Here is a 15,657-nt window from a genome sequence, read left to right on the forward strand (position 1 = left end):
CATAAACGACAAAATCCCCAGGAAAAAGCTCCCGTGTTTTTCAGCCAAAAGTCACGCCTTTTTTTCAGCCTTTCATCACGCCGATATTTTTCCAACCTTTCTAAACGAGCAGCTAGAAATCGCGTTGGTGGGATTGACGTGGTACGAGGGGGGGGGGGGGAAACCTTTTTACATCCATCGACGCACTCGCGAAACCGTTTCTGTCAGCCAGACACAAAAGCACTAAAAAGCTCAAAAGCAGCGCTCTCACAGGGAATAAATAAATAACTAACGCAACATCCACGCAGCTGCACGCACTCCCCGGAGCTTAAGCTCGGGGGTGGAAAATTAAAAGCTCCGTTCTGGAGGACGGGTCGGTGGGGAGGGTTTGCACGAGAAAACACAGAACGACTCCCGTGTATAATTTCAATCAACGTCAATTTTCCGCCAGAGCTTACAAAGGCAGTAGCGCTTGCGAGCTGATTACACCCGCGACGGATCGATTTTCCTCCCCCGTGATTTCACAGAGGAAAAAAACCACTTCACTCGCGCGCAAAGAGATCGAAGAGATGCGCCGCTCTCGACTCGGAAGGGAGTTGGTGCACGTTGATGGGACATTAATTTATCGCTTCCATAACGAAGAATAGACATCGCGCGTACGAGCATCCCCGACTCGAGGGTCTCGCCACGTCACGTATAGGGAATGAATAATTAGAGAGAGGCAATAGAAGTATCCGCAAGTCTGTCCGTATGGAAGCTCGAAGACGCCAACGCCCGGGAATATTATAATTCCTTATCAGCGGCGTACGTGTACAGGAGCGCGCACGCGATTTATGCCCTAAATAAGGGGCGCCAGAGTGTATGTATACAGAGACGCTATACGTCTCCATTTTCTTGCACGCGCCGCTGAATATATAGCCAGGGATTTCTGGGGGACAGGCGCTCCCGTGTCCCTTCCAGTATCATTTTTTGGATGCCGTGTGCGCCACTCGATTTACCGAGAAATGGTTTATCCGCAGGAATAAAGCTCGCACTCGGGGAACGGAGAGGAGAGCAAGTGAAGTATTGGGCAGTTAGTTTACTCGCTCGGTTGTGTGTGGCTTGTGGTAAAGGAGGCGAGGGGGAGAGATTCCAGGAAGTGTCGAGAGAGAGAGAGGAATAAAGTTATTTTATTCGAGCTTTCGGGTATCGCTTTTAAGTGTACGTAATGACCGTGCGGCTTTCGTGTCTCCCTCTTTTCTTTTTTTCTCTCCTCGTTTTCTTTTATTGGGTATTTTACTCGTTTGCTCACACTTTTTTTTTTTATCCCCCCCCTGAGTAATTACAACGACATCCCCGTTGTTTACACACCGATTGTCTTGTTTTGCGATGGAAGAGCCATCGAAGGACAATCCCAAGTATTGCCGTGGCAGCAGTCGATTACACAAAAGTCATCGCGGGGTACTCGCGGATTCATTAAATTAATTCGCGTCATCGTACGGCTAACAAAAGGGCCCTCCCCGCAACGCGAAACACGGCAAAAGCGATGAATCAGAGAGCTTTGGATTTTGCGAATTCGTAATTTAATTAAACCGAAATAAATACCGACAAACGCGTCCGGGTGTGGGGCGACGACCCAGTTTGCAAGCTACCATGTGTGTGCAAAATTAATTGAACTTTCCTCAACAGGAAACTGGCCCACACGCGGGTGGCCGCGTCATCTTTCGGGCGCTGGAATTATTTTGATTCCTCGGGAAAATTAATCTCGCGGCTCCCGGAAGGGACACAACAGCGGGGGAGGAAAAAAAAAGTTTCCTCCAATCCCCCTCGGGAACACACCATCCCTCGCATACGAATCTGAGGACGGATCGCCGACTCATCTCGGATTAAAAGCCGAGCGGGGCCACTTGGTAAACACCAACTCCCACTTTCGAATAATTAGTCGTCGGCAACAAACTCGGCACTCCTGTATGTGTGTGCGCTGTACGAAGCGCGTCACGTTTCCGGGTATCAGCCGACAGGGGGGGGGGAGGAAACAACTCCCCGCTCCCTCGATGTGACTGCTCAGCTAGCCACGGGCTAGGGAATCTCGAACTTTGTGACGCTCAAACTTTGGCTGCAGCCTTCCTGTTTCTCCTTCTCTTGTGTACCGCAAACATGCCCACCCATGGATGGGTTATATGGGTAACTTGGGCGCTCTACATCGGGACCGCTCTGCCGTGTAATCGCGATCTCGTAATCATTCGTCACTTGTGCGGCGCTCCACGTGTTCGATGCGTAGGGTACAAGTACAGTCAGTCCGAGGAGATGTTGTTGGCAACGTGGCCGAGTGAAAACAATGCGACATCTCGCGTGGCTCGTTGGACGACACTTCTCTTTCTCCTCCAACTCGTCAAACAAATTTTTCTCTATGTTTCCGCTCATTGGTAATATCATTGAAGAGACACCGTTATGCTTCAGTATACCACTTGGTTGGATAAATTGAATTTTTTTTTCCCATCCTTTGGGTACAGGATGCGAGGAATTATATTGCGTAGAATAGCCTGGGCGTGATCGATTTACTCTCCATCATCGACTCTCTCGACAAAACGATATAGAGCGGGATGGCGATAATGACGGTATCGACAATTACAAGGGGCTGAGTGGTTCACCAAGTACACCTATACGGCTGGCAAACTATAGTTTATCGGGAGACTTTGAACTTTGTTGCGTCTTCTGTACGGCAAAGTAGCAGCCAACTGTGCAGGTACACTGCAAGAAAATAGCTTCCCTCCCCCCGGGACTTGGAAGCGATGGGTAAACAATCGTGTGGGCAAAACTTTGATTGAAACACGCAATTCGGCTTTGAAGCTCTATTTTTTTTTTCCTTTTCGCACCTATTGAACGGTCTTGGTTTACACTGGATTCCTGATTTTTTTTTGGTTTTGCAATAAAAAAAAAAAAAAGAAAAAAAAAGAAAAAAGAAACTTTGGTCTTCTTGCGATACAAGAGACGAGCTTGGCTCCTCTTCGTCGTAATCATCCCGCAGACAGCTAAATCTGCCTGAAACATAATACGCGAGCTCTTGCCTCTATGACGGGGTCATTTTTCATATTAGCCCGAAAAACACCAAAACTCGACTCGATGTAAAATTTGAGGTTTCATGCGAGGAAAGAGGAGAGGACGACGGAGACATAAAGCCAGTGAGACGAGCAAAGAGAAGCGCGAGCGGAAAAATCGGGAATAATAAGAAAGAAATGTGCAATTAAAGGAGTATAAGTGATGTTAACGTTAGTACTGTGTGCGCAGTATATATATATATATATATATATATATATATATATATATATATAAGTGTACATTTTAGTGTGAATCGGTAGGTTGGTGTATTTATTTGTACGAATGTGAGATATTCACATCCTAATCATTTCCCTCGGGAACTGTCCGCCTCCCGACGAACAGTCCGCGGCGGGGCCTCCTCTAGGTAAGGAGTCTACATCGGAAGAGCAGAGCTGAGCCAAGCCAAGGCGTTTGAGAGAGTATTGGGTCGTAGAATTTGTTTGTTTCAGGTGTTGTATGTGATCGGAGGTGTTTTAGTGCGTTGTTATCGGGACGGCTTCGCATGGACGTGAAAACGTCGATTCGAGCTGAAAATGCAACGTTACACCTCTCCACTACCGGCGCCAGACAACAAACTTAATTAGACGGTAAATTTAACTCATAAGGCTTAGGCCCTATCAACCGCTCGAGTAATATCGACGTGCTTCATTATACGTACGATGCGTGTGTATATATGCTCTTTCACGCACACATATGCACCACAGCAGCCAAGTTTTCCTTAGTAGACAGGCATAGGCAGGGGGTACGGATGGTTTCTCATCTTAGAGCAAAGTATCGGGTATTTAGTAGCCTATATGATGAAACATCCACCGTGTGTAATTTAGAATCAGGTGTGAACTCGGGGGAGGAATTTAATTAAATTTTTTCAAAAGAAGAGGTATGTGTGTAGACCTGTGGGATGGGTTTTTCGTGCGTTGAAAAAGAGGAGTATTATTGAACCATACAAACTTCCAGCGAGGAATGCTCTGCGATGGGTGAAAAAAGGGGCAAGCCGCGCACTTTGAACTACTCGCATCAGCTAGGTTTACGAACAACCAAGAGTATTTTGCACCTGTGCAACAGCGTCAAACAACAACAGTAATAGCAAGACGCGGGCACCTAATGCACACACTTGCTTATCGCGTAATCAGCACTGCTTAAAGTTGACGCACGAAGAAAACACACCTCGACGAACCCAAGAGCCGGTGTGCGCGTTCACGATACAAAGAACTGGAGCACTCGAAAAGTACACAAGCGAAAGAGAGGAGGGATAACTGCAGCGTGGCCCAAAAATTCGCAATTATAAATCGAGCGCTCGTAACGAGAGGGCGTATTGTTGAGGCCGACCGAGGCATCGAGGAAGCAATTACCAGACTTTTGGGGGAAGGCACACCCGCGCGTGCGTGTACCTTTGGATAATTATGGGGCGCGTGGAGTTATTCCAAGTTTCCAGGAGGACCAAACGAATTGGGCTTGTTTGTTGTTGTTCTATCACGGCGGAGAGTCATTGGTTTACGCGTCGCGCCTGATGATGATATTGATGACTTTGGCGTATAAATTCAGATGCTCTAGTTTTTATCATCGCAACTTTCTCGTGACTCTCACGGTAATTACCGATGCGTCGATTGTATACGTTTGGCGTGCGCATCATTAACCACTGTTGAGTAATAATTTTAATCAACGACCCGATAAACCCCGGTGTTCCGTTGATCATGTTCGGATGAGTGGATAGCCCTGTAAAATCTCCAATGACCGAAGACGAGAAAAATCCACGTGCCCCGGGGGCGATGTAATTGGAAAATGATCAAGCATTGCATAAATTCATCATGCCCGGAAAAACAAGGAAACTCCGCGGAATCAGTAGGTATATGTATTCATGAGACTCGAGTACAATACACGTGTAGTAGCAACAGAGCGCGCTCGCGAAATGTCATTTCAATATCTTATCATGTCGGAGGAGCAAAACAGCAGCGGGAGTGTATAGCTTATTCCATTTGCGGCGTCAAAGTTTCGCGTGGCATTAAAATATTTCATACATTGCATTATCCCCGGCTTCGAGGGCGCCGAACTTGGCTGTATATATATAGGACTCGGGGAAATTCGCTCGCGCGCTTGACAAGTTTACTATTAGAGCCTGCGCTTCTAATTCGACGCGAGTGGCCATATGTATACGGGGACGATGATCGAGGCGCATTACGAGTGTACAGTATTTAGGTGAGCGGCTGCGCGGGGGAAACTTAGCATTGACCGAAAGTTGGTTATTTCCAGCTATCCCTGCATTTACTTATACATGCATATACGTACAAAAGGCGTTAACGCGTGGTGGATTATATGCTGATTTCTGATGGGGTAAAGTAAAGTTGGTGGTGCCCTGACGCATTTGAATTACGTGCGGGTGTCCGGTGACGAGTGGGACGATACTCGTGTATATATATATATCGAGTTTCTGATGTGCCAACTCCACTTTACTGACCATTCAATGTAGAGAGAAAAAAAAGGGCAGTTTTGCGAATGTCCTAATATTTTATGGGGCAATAAAATCACTGTAATACGATCCGAGCGATCATGTCCAGGACATAATGACGATTTACTACCCCCCCGATATCAATCTTAATAGTATGGGGAGTAATAAATTGTACCTCATGAAAACCAAGAACACGCACCAAAGCAGCCCCCTTATATTTCTTATTTTCTCCGCGTTCGTTAGTGCCTATACATGTACACCTCGACAGCGACTGACTATACGCGCATCGCGTCCCATTTTGAGGATTAGAGGGACGGTATGAAGGTTCACGCGGGTGAAACGGGAGGCACCGCGGCGGGAAATCGAAAATGACGGAATCTAGTATAGGGGGGAGGGACGATCATTGCGGTCGCCAGGGAAATTGCCGTTAGTTCCGCTCCGGGCCGGCACCCGATTACGTTATATATATTTAATTAACTGATTACGTGGCAATTCAAAACCCGATTGTCCCATTAGTTGTAAAATGGGGTAACGTTTCGACGCGCCGCTAATGGGAACGTAATCCGGTTTGTTTGCTCCCGGCAACGTGCGGGGAACCCCGTGGTTTTTGCACCTTTTTCCATTGACGCGACCGCCCGACGAATCTCATTGGGTGTACCTACAATACGACTCCAGGTCTAATTAGCACTGCACGAGAGCGCACTTTGATGTTTCCGACGCGGTGGGCATCGGCAGAGGCCATCGAACAAAACCACTGCTGCGCGTGTTTTCACGAAACTGATAATAATGGGAACAGTGCGCGTGAACGCGAAAGCAATCAATCGGGGTGAAACATCGCGACGTGTGTTTCGTTCGCGAGCACACAAAAGCCGTTCTTTTGAGGAGACGCTCGGCCGTGTGGGGTCAAAGTGATGCGGGTTGTAATCCCACTCGAGCCTCCCCTCTCCAAAAGACTGTCGAGTCGATTGGTTTTAATCGAACACATGTCTTGTTACCGGTGAAATAATACAAAACGAGTGCCCACGGCGTCGGATTTTCAAAAACGTTGTTCATTCCACCTACTGGCGCGTGAAAAAAACAAAGGGGATTAAATCAACTTCCATCGGGGCATTCCGTGGGCGCGAAAGTTTTTTAATTATTTTTATGAAAGTCCATTTCGCGGAAATAAAATGGCCCTCGCGTACGCGTCTATTAAAAATGCAATCACCGCGATTCCGTGGAGAGGAAGGGGGAGGGCAAACAAGTGTCAAACTTAAATGCGCTCCCGCGTTTGAAATTAAAGCGCCCACTGGCTATTGACTTTCCTCCTTGAAAGTTTATTTACAATCGCTGAAAGGCTCCGGTTCCTCTGCCCCCGATGGTAAAAAAGGGAGGCACGTAGTTCGGCTCGAGAAAGAATCGCGGATGGACGGGAAGAAAAGGGGGGCTCCGGCCGAAAGTTTGATTCACTTGGCTCGCGTACGTAGCTTTTTTTAATCAAGAGGCGAAACTTTGGCTCATCCTCCGCCTCGTTACTCTGGCTTACTTTATTTTTTTCTCGGAAGAGGGGTGGCTTGGGACGCGACGAGGGAGGTGCGCACGATCAACACAATGAGAGAATCGAAATCACTCGGGCGATTTAATAGCAATATTGACTCGGCACCGCTCGTTTCTCTCGTTTGTTGTCTACTGCATTTCGTCGTTCGCCGAGGGATGTTTTTTCGCAATTACTCCGAGCGTACGCACTCGTGCGCCGGTAAATGAAGTAAAATCGTTGGGATACAAATTGCTGCGGCCATTCTCGCGACTCGCTCGAAGCGGGGGCTGAATTTTTCATCGGTAAAGGGCATCGGTAATCCATTGAATAATAGCCACGGGTCATTATCGCCGGCGAATGGGACGAATTTATCTCGGACAATGCAGCATCCCCTCCGACTCGCAGCCATTGATTTTCGAAGCGAATTAATTATTAAAATCAGCCTACAAACAAAGAAGTGTTTGCGGGAGAATCCGTGATAAATTAAAACCCGAGCGGGTAAGGGGGCTCCCGATACATTTATATACACCGAGCAAAAGCCAGCAATATTGGACGGGGACGTGAGGCATTGCGGCGAAAAATGTGTTCGGGGATGAATATGTAGGGCGCGCTTTCGGAGGGTGCATTTTTTTTTCAAGAGGATAAATGAGGGAGAAAGAGAGGGAGTGTTATACATATATATACAACACAGCAGCGTCTGGCTGGGCTGGAGGAAAAAAACAATAGAGCAGCTTAATCCAGCGGGACAGGCAGACGGGGTCAGGGGGAGGAATAATACCCTCCTCGACCACCCGACATAATCTGCCTTGTGCCGGTCCGCCCTTCCACGCTCATCTCTTTCACGGGCGTGTATTCTTATTTTAAACAGGAGGTCACCTCCGTACAATCGGATGCTGCTCTGTGGCTCTCTCTATTTTTCCATTTTTTTCTACAAACAGAGCCCCCTTTGTCTATACCTTCGAAGGTAATGCAACATCTCGGGCGTTTCCACGGAGATGGAAGAAAATTTTCTTCTGGCTCGACCAGAGATTTCACACCCCGGCGATTGCCATTATCCCGCGTACTTTGCGAAATTGCCGGCTAGATCGTTCATCTGGGATTTTCTCGAGCGCGAGACGAGTGTATTAACTCATCTATGAGCTGAAATTTAATTACAGGCGCGCTCTATTGCGAAATAATATCCTTCGATAGTTTCTACAGCTGTGGGCGTTTTTATTAAAAAATTCATATCGCCTTGGAGGTGCGAGGCGGATCGCGCCCAAGTCGCGTGTGTGCGTTTTATTATTTCTGCCGTATGGAACGGTTTAAGGAACATTTCACGTCCTCCCCGATTGGAGGAAGGAGGGTGTTTTTGGAAATTGGATTTTCCCCCCAGTACTCGCACAAGGCACGATCTTCCACGCGAATAGAGGAGTATGTGTACGATAACCCCTGGAACCAGCTGTGGGAATGGATTTTGAGCTCGAGATGATTGATTTGAATGGAACAATTACCGGACCCTCTCCTTTGCGTACCTAAATAAAATAAAAACACTGCCCCATTGATCGAGCACGGGTCAGAGACATCGCGATCATCCCAATCTAATATCGTGCTGTTCCACCCCTAGGTATTTGCGGCACCTGTACCCATGGCATTGAAAAAAGACGCATGGCGAGAGCGAGAAGAAAAAACACAGAGGGGCCTCCTTTGAGGGGTTTGGGTTACCCTTCACTAGACCACAGGTTTATTTTCCTCGTATACGCAAGCAACCCGATATCCCATATATATAGGTACGTCCGGCATCTTCGTGCCATCTCGATAAGTTCATCCGTACAGCCGTGCGTTTGTTGTTATTCGGGAAAGTGTAGGTACGTACATAGACGCAATTTGATACGAGCAGGAGGAGGAGGTGGAAGTTAATACGCCGCGATAAAAGTAATAGCTGAACGCGCGAACGGAATCCACTAATGATTTCGATAGACGTACCGGTACGTATACGGGGAGGCAAATGCGAGTGTGTTGTTGCAATTTTCAGGCAATTACTCGGTCTACACCCACTTGCCGGGCTCGCGTGCCTCCGATGCCTCGAATTTCACGGCTGGATAATCCAATGCCTCTGTTCCCCTCGCTCGAACAAGGGGTTATTTTGGTTTTTTTCATTTTTTTTTTTTTTTCATTTATTCATCGTTGGATCGATTTTTCTCTTTGCTTTTATTGTGTTCGGCAGAGCAAAAATAAATCGTACTTGCACTCTCGGTATTGTATATATTGTGAGCTGGAAACCAATCAAGGGTCCAAATCAAAATCTCGTACTTTATTTGGGATAATTACTTTAACTCGGTTCGCTTTCCCTCTCGATGTAGAATTTTCAGTTTTTTCTTGGATTGCACGTAGCTACTTTTCGGTGCCCATACCGCGTCGCGAGGAGCTTTCTTCCTTTTCGATAATCCGATGATGGAAACGGTTTCGCCGATTCCATCTCTCGAGGACGCATTCGACGGATATTTTCGAGGAAACCAGGGGCTTTTCCTCCCCGTATGTTTCCGCGAACGCAAGAATAACCGGCGCTTTTCGAAGAGACGCGGAAAATCGTATATACTCGAAGCGGGATTTTCGGATACTCCCGAGAGCGATACGCTTTGCGAAAAAAAAAGATTATTACTGAAAATTTCGATCATGGGAAGGGGGGACCCAAAGTAATTTATTTCTCGGAGCTGACCAGCCCAAGTTTCACTCGCTCGGTCCCGTAGGAAAACCAAGTTTTCCGAGGGCCATTGTTCTTGGGGGGTTTCCCTGTTGTCGGACGAGACGACAAAGTGATCGAAAATTAATTTACCCGCAACGGTGGTCTGTCGGTGGGAACGGGTGATGCTGTGCCAAACAGTCGTTGTTGAAGCACACGGTGATGTCGTTTATCGAATCATTTTCACGGTAAATATTTCGCAAACTTCGTTGCCACGGATAATCCGATCGCACTCGCCGGAAGCTATAATTTATTTGATTACACCTCCACGCGGAAGTATAAAAAAATTTAGAAAAGAGAAGAGCGCCGTGATAAAATTTTAATCCCATTGCAATGTGACAGTTTCGTGCTGGGAACACTGTTTGGTGTTTTCAAAGAATGAGTGTTTTGTATGGACGTTCAAAAAGAGCCAAAAATTCATAACGTTACTTTAAAATTTGACTCTAAAATTTGCTATCCGAAACGAGGTAAAGTTTAATTATTAATAAATCATTCTTGAGCCAGATGGAAAAAGTTCCTTCAAATCGTATGAATATTCAAATTGTTTCTTAGTAAGTACCTGCTATCATTTTTTATAGGTAAAATAAGCTATTGATCCCCAAAAGTTTGCCCTCGATAAATTGATCGTTACTTCATCGAATACTTAACGCAAAGTTAGGAAGGAGACTTGGGTATAAAAAGATTGAACTAAAAGCGTCGACACGAGGTTTTTTGGGACGTAGTTACTGCGCAGGAACGTAGCAACAAAACTACCGGAGAACGAGCGTTCCTCAACTATGAGGGTCGGTGTACACGCGAGCGCGAGTGGTTTAAAAAAGCCAGCTCGTGGACTGCCGGTGGATGTCCCCCCTTTCTTTTTCTCCGCATCTCTCTTTTAGACAAACCCTCGCGAATCACAAAGCAAACCTCGACAAAAGGGACGGGACGAGGTGTAAGTGCCACGTCGACGGCGTTGTCATACCACCCAAAGAAGTCAAATCATCAAAAGCTCGAGCGCAGCTGCCACTGCTGCCTTTTTATGTGCGCAGCTTTTCTTCGTTCGGCGAAAGCTCGCGACTAGCGCCAGAGCTTTTGTTTACACGCTCGGGAGCCTCGAGCGTGAAAGTATAGCAACGAAGCGAGGAGATTTTCCTCTTTAACGATGACGATGGCTCTCTAGCCCCTCACGCACACACACGGGCACGTAAGCTCTCGACAATGTATCGGTCGTAATTGCTTTTCTCTGCTCCCCGAGGAAAAATACTTTCTTCTTTAACGCAATATTATATTCGGAGCTTTTGACGAGTCATTGACGAAATATTATGGAGCCGACGATTATTGTAGAAAATAAACTTTTTCGTTGGAACAGCTTTTATTCCCTCCCTTTTTTATTTTTCTCCACTAACGAACAAATAAGGCACTCTTTCAGAAGCTCTAATTGTAGAATTTTTCGCACTCGTATGGCATCGCCGGCGCAGCTCCAATTAAAGGAAAAATATGATTGCCCTCTTGATAAAGCAAAAACGAACTGCTGCGCCGGGGAAAATAAAAACAAACCCTTTGACAAGTGCACGGTTGAAATAAAAAAAAAAAACTCCCTCAAAAAAACATACAAATCGAATACAGATGTCCTTTAGCGTTCATTTTCGGAGCTTACGTTTGACCGAGTGGAGGGAAAAAGGAAACCGACGAAATAGTCAAACTCTTCGTCATTACCATATTTATAACTTTAAAAAATCATCAACTTCGCACACTTTGTCATTTTTTTTTTTTCACATTCTATCTCGCTTTCGCGAGCAGTACACTCACGCGCGTAAAAAACGCCCCTTCACTGAGTTATCTCATTATGCTCCTCTTTTTCTTTTATGGTGTATATAACGTGTGTAGCCACCTTTGAGCTCGCATTTTCGCACTGAGCGAGAAAAATGGCTGTTATCCTTTTTGCACTCGAGGTAAGGATGCTCCAATGCAGGATCGAGTTGTGCAAACGGGAAAAGAAAATTCCAGACTGCTGATTCCTACGTGCGTCGGAGAAGCTTGTAGAGCGCGCCAAATGTGCACTACGGTCTTAATCATTGTCCATGGGAGTCGGTGTAAAAAGAAATTTCGGGCGTCACGATTGCGCAAACGAGCTTTGGTGTTTGTCGGCATTTAGGTGATTTTCTGTCTGATCCGATGCTCGTGTCGGCGCACCTTTGACGGCGCCGAGAGCGAGTCTCCTTGAATTTTAATTTGTTTTCCGAGCGCGCGTAGTCGAGCATAAAACGTCGAGCGCTGGAAAGGAAGCCAAGGGGACGGAAAAGAGCGAAAGTACAGGCGGGAGAGTTAACACTCGGGCCACTCGTTAAATTTCATCTTTAATTCGGACTACTGCAGGGATGTTTCTTTTTTTTCCGCCTCTCTGTACACGTCGTCGTTTAGTGCCTTTTTCTTTCTCTTCTCCTACAGCTGCTGCTTTATACTATCCGTCCGTGAGTTATGGCGTTGCTCAATTACTAACATTAGCTTTTCTGCTCTCCCTCTGAAGAGCCGGTATTCGCGAGGTGCGTAAAGTTTTTTTTAGTATCACTGCAGCACGCAGTGCCTCATGTTCTCGCAAAGCACAAAATCGTATGGCTTTACGCTTTTCAGTGTAGTTTCAACGTTTATTAAACATAGTTTCAATATATTTACAGTCCATTACGTAGTTAAAATGTTTGCAAAGCTTATTTTCTTTATTTTCTCGTGACAATAAATAACGCAGTTTATAACAACCACACACGACCATTTCGACTAAAGTGGCCTAAAAAAGCATTTGTTGTGATTTCCTTTGATTAATAATGTCAACGGATACGATCATTGCCAAAGGATCTGGAGTATATATACACACATCATTGTTTTGATCTCATTTGGAGTATATTGATGGGTTGATTATGCTCTCGATGGTGCCTTTTAAGCAAAGCTAATTTGCCAATACATCTGTTCCATCGTGTTTCTATACTCATCAGTAAATAAGGACTTTATCAACCCAGCTATCCTTGCCAGCCGGCTGATTGTTCTCAATGTAGACAATCAGATTAATTCTCGTCATAATAGTTATACACAGTCCCGTCATCTAGAAATAGAAGCGTATTCTTGGGGCAATGGAAGCCCATACGAGGTACAGGTACACTTCGCACGGTATATCCCTTTCTTCGGAAGACCTCAGCTGCGTGTATTATATTAACACGAGCCCGTACATCGCGGGTAAGCCCATATCGTAACATATCCGACCGCATTCGAGATTAGATGCGCGTGTGCGGTATACACTCGGTAATATTAGATACCGCCACGCCGTTCGATTTTACGAGGGCAGCGTGCCCCGGGAACTTGGTATTATGTACGCCGCGCGTGCGACTTTTCGCCCCGAGATGTCCTGTAAATTCGTAACGAGGGCGCAGCGCGATCGCTAATCGAAAAAAAAAAGTTTGGCGGACGTTAAAAAAGCGTCCCCGGGGCGCGGTGAAAATTTAACCGCCACCTCCTCCCTCTTTTTTTTCGGGATAAGCCAAAAAGTTTCCTGGCGCGTGGAATCGTATTATAAAATTTTGGACACGAGCATTTTGTGAAACAAACAAACAAACAAAATCCACAGGCATATCCCCGGGCTAATTTCGGAAGAGCGGAGGTGCAGCAGCTGCCTTTCCTGATTAATTATTCCGCTGTTAGCGATAACGAAGCTCGGGATGTATCTCGGCACGTTAATTTGCCGGTATGAGCATTGCGACTGAGATGTGTATCTGCGTTGTGCACATCGAGACGTGAGTGATGTAGACACAGGCAGCTTTGGAGTTGCAGCTCGTGTAGGTGAAAGGAACGAAAATTAGGTATCCTTTGGCATGTTAGTTGGAGCCCACACTTGCAGGTACAGAGAGACGAGCATAACTGCTCTTGCCTCTGTAAACGTACGAGTGTCTGTGATAATATGTACGTCAAGTGGGTGACGCACCTGAAACTGACGCGGAACAAAACGTCGTGTGATAAGTGAAATATTTTCGATGAGTTTTTGGCAAAATTTGTCAAATTGTTTTGTCTGAGGTGTAAATCGAAGGTATAGAAACGACGCTTAGTTAAAATCAAGCGGCAGCCAGATTCCTCCCTATACAGGGCGAGCAAGCGATCCGGGATGTATAACTGGATAGCTATATAGCTCGGAGCGCATGGTATGCAGGTTCCGGGTCAATTAACGCCAGATTCAAGACACCTGCACAGCTATTGCGACTGGCATTCCCTACCCCTACGCGTATATACATATATACCAGCCGCTACCACCTCCATTGTCTCGATGTCTTCTTGCAAAGTGATGGAGCTTCTTACGAGGCAGGGGAGCAGAATATCTCTCGCTCTGACCGACCTCGGGGCCCCGAATGGAAAGCGATTCTCCCTTACCTGGCACTTGACTTATCATTGAAACGGACGGGCTGGGTAATTAAAAATTCATGCGACCACTCGGATTCTCAACCACTCCGTGCTTACAGCAGGCTTGCGCGTTGTTTTTGACGTTTCACATGTATCTTTTACTTTTTTTGTTTGCTATGGTTGATCAAATTTTTATTTTTCTCTTACTTCTACCATACACGTAACATTAAAGATGCTCCAAAAAAAAAAAAAAAAAAAAAAAAAAAGATGATAGGGACATGAACACTTTGTCACCAATCCTCATCCCACATTTGTCGTCACGGCGTTTCCCGACGACCCCCAATGGTTCTGAGAACCGTAGATTTCTTACATTTCTCCCGCAACAAGATAAAAGCGGGGCAAGTGCTAAATAAGCGCGACGAAGAGACTCTCTGCGGTGGAGGGAAATTAAATTAAAAAAATGAAAAGTTCCCTCCCATCGATTCCCCTCGCTCTTAAAAGCACATTGGCTTTGCGCTTGAGAAAAAGAAGAAAAAAGGGATGAGCCAAGCCCCACCTGCAACGGGTTACGATGATGATAAATAAACGCACTCTAACGTAGCGAAAAATACATTGTATCGATCGACCCGACGACGCGCGCACACTTTTAAAGGGCCTTTTAAATTTCGATGCGCGCTACGTAATGTAAAAATAAATACGCAATTCTTTTTTTTTTAATTTTTTCATCAAACTAAAATCGTCGTACCTCCCAGCCAGTCGTTCTACAGCGACTGGGTATCTGTTTTATACTGTCTTTACGACTCTTTTTTTTTTTTTTTTTTTTCATCCAATACGCACTTGGAAAGTTCCACGCTCCATCCAAAGCATCGTACGAAAGAGACGGGGGGTACTTTCAATAAATCCAGCTTTTTTCGAGCGGGCACCCGCCAATGCTTTTATTTATAAACACGAAGTCTGGATTCTAATTCACTGAAAAAAAACACGATCATCCGAATTGTCGGTGGAGAGCACACACGCTGCTTGCACACCCTCGCCTGATTCACCTTGGCGCTTTTCAGAGCCAATTATCGAGCCACTTCCAAATTAACCATCCGGATCCCTTGTCTCTCTCTCGCCGAGCGATAAATCGCCCCATCGACCGATACAACGCACAGTAAAGGGCACATGCACAAAGTATACACGCGTACTGGCCCCGTCTTTTAATGACTCTGTCGGAGCGTTACGCCAAGTGCTCTATTAGCGGCACCTCATGCGGGGAATGAGTGTTTATTGACGATTTTACGCCCCGGCCTTACGAGTGCTCGGTCCATTGATCTCGCTGTTGCGTTGTTGCGATGGCCTCGAGAGCTTTTCGCGGATCGTCATCGAGATGCCCCAGGAGCTATACGTCCCTCGTTTTTAATGCTCGATGAGCTGAGTTTTCAGAGTCTCTAGTGCATGAGGCAAACTAGCTGCGGTGGGTCCTTAGCAATACAGCATTCATTCGACACCTTTGTGAAACTCATCCAACACGGAGGTAATGAACAATGTTTTGAGTGACCTTTGAACGGGTTGTTCGAGTGT

General features: G+C 46.1%; 1 protein-coding gene across 1 annotated transcript in view; it reads right to left on the bottom strand.

Moving 5' to 3' along the window:
* Positions 1 to 15,657, bottom strand: part of LOC106643904 (neurotrimin) — a 94,817-nt gene that overhangs the window by 66,983 nt on the left and 12,177 nt on the right. The window lies entirely within an intron of this gene.

This window comes from Copidosoma floridanum, unplaced genomic scaffold, assembly GCF_036245765.1.
Source record: "Copidosoma floridanum isolate Cflo_tuat_1 unplaced genomic scaffold, Cflo_Japanese_pri ptg000021l, whole genome shotgun sequence".
NCBI lineage: Eukaryota > Metazoa > Arthropoda > Insecta > Hymenoptera > Encyrtidae > Copidosoma > Copidosoma floridanum.